The following is a 5,500-nucleotide window of genomic DNA, read 5'->3' on the forward strand; positions in this document are numbered from 1 at the left end:
TAAAAGCAAAACACAGAAGAAAGCTCTGAAAAATTGAAAACAAAATGGAAAAATAAACTTTGCAAGAAGTAGTCTCATGTGATTTAGGTGCATGTCAACCTTGGCTCAGTGATAATAGTCTTGTCTTTAAGTAAGAAGACTATGCATTTGACGCCAACTATAGAGACCTGAGCACAAAGGGAAATGGAATATTTGCCTTTATTAGCCGAGGCATAGAATATAAGAGCAGGGAGGTTATGCTGGAACTGTATACAATGCTGGTTAGGCCACAGCTAGAGTATTGTGTGCAGTTCTAGGATCTGCATTATAGGAAGGATGTGATTGCACTAGAGAGAGTGCAGAGGAGATTTACCAGGATGTTGCCTGGGCTGGAGAATTTTAGTTATGAAGATAGATTGGATAGGCTGGGGTTATTTTCCCTGGAGCAGAGGAGATTGAGGGGGGACATGATTGAGGTGTTTAAAATTATGAGGAGCATAGATAGGGTAGACAGGAAGGAACTTTTCCCATTGGTGGAGGGATCAATAACCAGGGGGCATAGATTTAAGGTAAGGGGCAGGAGGTTTAGAAGGAATGTGAGGAAGAATTTTTTCACCCAGAGGGTGGTGGGAATCTGGAACTCATTGCCTGATAGGGTGGTAGAGGCAGAAACCCTCATAACATTTAAGAAGTATTTGGATGTGCACATGTAATGCCATGGCATCCAAGGCTATGGGCATAGTGCTGGAAAATGGGATTAGAATAGTTAGGTACTTGTTTGACCGGCGCAGACTCGATGGGCCGAAGGGCCTTTTTCTGTGCTGTAGACCTATATGACTGTGACTTTATGGCTAGCACATCAGTGCAGTAAAGGATAAGTGTTGCACTATTGGTGGTGCTATTTTTCAGTTGAAGTGTGGAACCAAAGCCCTTTCTGCCGTATCAGGTGGATGTGAAAAATTCCATGGCATTATCTGAAGAAGAACAGAAGAGATCAGTCAGTGTCCTGGTTCAACAGTTATGCCCCAGCCCACAGTACTAAACCAGATTAGCTGGTCATTTATCTCCTTATGGGACAATGGTACGCAAATGGCTGCTGCATATGCTTACACCGCATCAGTAACTATACTTCAAAATACTTAATTAGCTGTAAAGCATTTTTGGGGTTACTGAGGATATTAAAGGTATTGTATAAATGTTAAGGGCACTGAGCATGGCACTTACCTTTACACCTGCTCCAGATGGGTGAACATATAATCCTGTATTAAATGGATGGGAATTCACACAAGGGCATTTAAATATGTTGACATATATGACAATTAGAGTCTAAGGCGTAAACAGCCAACTAGAAGATTGTGTACAACATGAATCAAGTTGACCTGGCAAGATAGATTCCCTGTGAATTATGCCAGTCCCTACATGCCTGACACACTGGAGAGAAACCATTTTGGCCAAACAGAAATTTCACCATCTTAGCCAACATCATGGACACATTGATAAGTGGCAAATAATATTCGCATCACACATTGCCAGGTAATGGTTATCTCCCAACAAGAAAGAATCTAAACATCTTCCCTTGACATTCAAAGGCATTACCATCGCTCAATCCCCCATTATCAAGATCTTTGGGATTACTATTGATCAGGTACTGAACTGGACCAGCCATTTAAGTACTATGGCTACAAGAATAGGTCAGAAGTTAGGAATTCTGAAGCAAGTAACTCACCTCCTGACTTCCCAAAACCTGTCCATTATCTATGAGACACAAGTCAGAAGTGTGATGGATTACTCTCCACATGCCTGGATGTGTGTGGCTCCAACAACACTCAAGAAGCTTGACGCCATCCAGGACAAAGCAGTAAGCTTGATCGGCACCCTGCCCACCACTTTAAATGTTCAATCCCTCCACCACTGGTGCACAGTGGTTGCAGTATCTGTTATCTACACGATGATAGACAACAACTCACCAAGGCTCCTTTGATAGCACCTTCTACCACCTAGAGGGACAAGGGAAGCAGGTGCATGGGAAAACTACCATCTGCACGTTCCTTTCTAAGCCAAACACCATCCTGATTTGGGGCTCTATTGCTGTTCCTTCAATGTCGCTGGGTCAAAACGTTGAAATCCCTCCCCAACAGCACTGTGGGTGTGCCTACAATGAATGGACTGCAGCAGTTCAAGAAGGTGGCTCGCCACTACTTTGCCAAATACAATTAATGATGGGCAATAAATGCTGGCCTAGACAGAGACACTCACATCCCGTGAGTGAATTAAAAAGGTCAAAACATAACAGATAGAAGACTGGCAATATGAATGAGAGAAGGTACTATTTAAATTGAAATAAATGGGGTAATTGTGTTGGTTGATGTAGCTGAGATAGCATGGATTGAAGGCAAGGATAAAGAAAGAAATGAGATAATTCATCTTCCTTCCAAGGGGGTGCTGCTTAACTCATCTAACTAGATGGCTAGAGCGTAATGTAGAATAACATTGACAGCATGGGGTATATAGGCTATAGTAATTCATGGAGGCCTTACTCCATGCTTACAGAGTGACACCTCTTGCGCTATGCATAGCCAAAATGCCTCTCCCTCATGAAGAGAAAGATATCTTTGGGACTATAGCTAGATACATACCTTCCAAGTAAGAGGAGTTGCTTTTGTAAAGTAGAAAAATCTATAAGAAGGCCAGGAAGGTAATCATGGAGTATTTTAATTCATAAACAATAGAAGAGAAAAACTAAAACTCTGAAATTATGCCATGCCTTATAACTATACAAATACTTAATACATTCATCTGAAGTTTTACTACTTTTTAATTAATGGTTCGATTGCTCTTTAGAAATAGGAGTGTAGGGATTTCAGATTACTGTCTTCCAATCATAATATCTCATGCCATCATTCCAAGCTAAAAATTCCAGTTTTCTTCCATACTCAGTTTGTAGAAGACCAAAGATGGTCAGCAGCTCCTTTATATGTAATTTTAAATAATGATGCAGGTTTGGTACATAAGATAGGGAAGAATCTAAGGGGTGAATTTTCCCAGTCCAATGGTGATGGGATGGGAGGTGGGAGGGGCACAAAAATGGTGGAAGGAGGCATCAAGAGGGTAGCCTGATTGTGCTACCGAAATGGCAAGTTGAGGGTCACTTCCCTCCTCCGTGGACATTTTGCCAGCACATGGAAGACCAGTCGCTGTGTGGTGCGACTACTAGGTGGAACCTGGCAATGTCCCAACAGCTTCTGAGGGTGCGCCCTCCTTTGTGGGCAGCCTCAGGAGGGACTCCTTGGAGGCAATGGTTGCCCCCGGTGCAACGGCATTGTTAGTGCTCCATAACCCTGCCTCCTGCACTCCCTAATCCCAAGGCCTGCCTGCCTGGCCTGAGATTCCCAAAACTACTTCACCTCTTTAAGGATGCCCATCTCTCTGAAGTTGCAGCCTCAGCAATGGTCGCCACTAGTGGTGACGCTGCTGAGCTGTTGGACCTTAATTAGATGACAGCCTCTTAATTGGCAATATACAACTTCCAGGTCATGTTGCTAGCTGAAGTTGAATTGGCTCTTGCTTTCAGCTCTGGTGGTGGGACTTCACCATCATTCACAAAACTCAACCCTAAGATTCATTGACGAAAATATAATTAGGACTGGAATACTTGTGAAGTTATAGAGTAGAATCTTTTCCACTTTAAAAATTCTCAGGCATCAGGAGGATTTCCTGGTCCTGGTCCCACTTGTGTCAGAGGTGCAACCTGCAATGTAACCTTACAGGCGGCAGCCAATTACTAGGCTGCCTCAGTGTTTGCCATCCTGTTAAGGATGGTGAGTATCCCACGGATGTGGGAGGACCGATGAGGGGGGGCCACAAGATTAGATGGCTGGCAGCCCCACTGGGAGAGTTGTGAGGGTGTATCAAAATGGAGGCACTGGCGAGAGGCTGCAGAGAGCGATTAACAAAAATGAAAGCCCAGATTCTAGGGTCACCTACATGATTGCTTTTGGGCCACAGCTGTGCCCATGTCAGCCTTGTGGCCTTGATAGTGGCATGGGCTGCAGCCTCCGATGTTCCTCTAATCTCCCACCATGAGGCTGCCTCTTTTGCATTGCTGCGCTCCTGACACAGTATGGGGTCCATGAACCTTCCGTGAGATTGCATTTCTGTACACAATTAAGGGCTATTTTCCATTTACATACCTTGATTGGCTACCCGCCACAGACAGATGGGCAATTAATGCCACAGGGAGCCCGTTTCTGGGAAAATCTCTTGGATTTTCCAGGAAAGATTCCACCCGTAGGAAGTTCAAAAATGCAAACCTTAAAGAAATGCAAAAATGAGTTTAAAAAATTGGTTTATTGCAACACAGTAATGGTTGCAAGGTCTACAATCCAAAAGTAGGTGGTATTTATAAAAAGTTTGTAATGCTACAATTGAAATTCAATTCAGCCAAATCAAAAAGATTAAATGGCAAGAGAGGCTACTGCACTTAAGTAGGGATATAATATGTACTATAAACATCAAAACACACAAGGAATGCAGTAAGCAAGAGGATTGAATACATTGTAAACATAAGTAAAACAGGATGGCAAAAAGAGAAGCCAAGAAAACCAGTGAATCATGACAAGTTACAATAAAGGAATCTTCAAATATCTACAGAGTAAGCACAGAATAATGGACAGCAAAAAAAAGTTTATCTGGAATATGAGTAGAAAAAATAAGTTTTTAAATAATTAATCAATATATCTTTATGCAGGAAGAGAGGATAAAACAACCTAAATCAGATACCGGTTTTCTTAGAACAGCAAAGGAACATCTAGAGAGTATGGGGCTTGTGAGGCGTGTTCTTCTATCTCAGGCTCTAGGTGTGGGACTTTGTTCTAAGACAGACTGTAGACATACTCTGTTATCTGCTTAACAGTTTTAGTACTACATCTAAACTATAGATAGGCACGTAGCTCCTAGGCATGATTCCAATCTGTCTCTCTCTCTCGAGAGTCTAACATATGACTGACTAGCATCAATGATACATCATCGTCTACATCATACATTAACATAGCCCATCTATTAACCCTTTATACTACACCTCCCCCCAAATATACGAACTTACTTTTTAACAACAATATGAAACCATGGCTGGGATTTTCTATTCCTATTCAGGGTGGACATCATGGCAGGCAGGAGCCGAAAATATCGCGATGAGGCCAAAAATCAGTTTTACGACATTGTAAAACCAGTTCACGATTGTGCGCTGCAGCCTTCAATGGCGGGTCGCATTTCCCGCCGCAGCAGGTTCGGAACGTCATTTCAATATATTTGCATCTCATTATAAGGACTCCTTATTGGAATCATCTCCCCGTGCTGGATCATCAGGGCATACTGGCGTGCAATTAGAACGACATGTTTCACAATGGTATATAGGTGACATGCACATGGTGACCTGCACTTCACTCGTGACTTCAAGGCTTATTCGCCTACCAAACATCGCGCAGTGCTCGTGGTACCCAGTGTCGGGCTTCTCAGGCAGCAC

Source organism: Cetorhinus maximus, chromosome 14 (genome assembly GCF_964194155.1).
Source record: "Cetorhinus maximus chromosome 14, sCetMax3.hap1.1, whole genome shotgun sequence".
In the NCBI taxonomy this organism is placed as follows: Eukaryota; Metazoa; Chordata; class Chondrichthyes; order Lamniformes; family Cetorhinidae; genus Cetorhinus; species Cetorhinus maximus.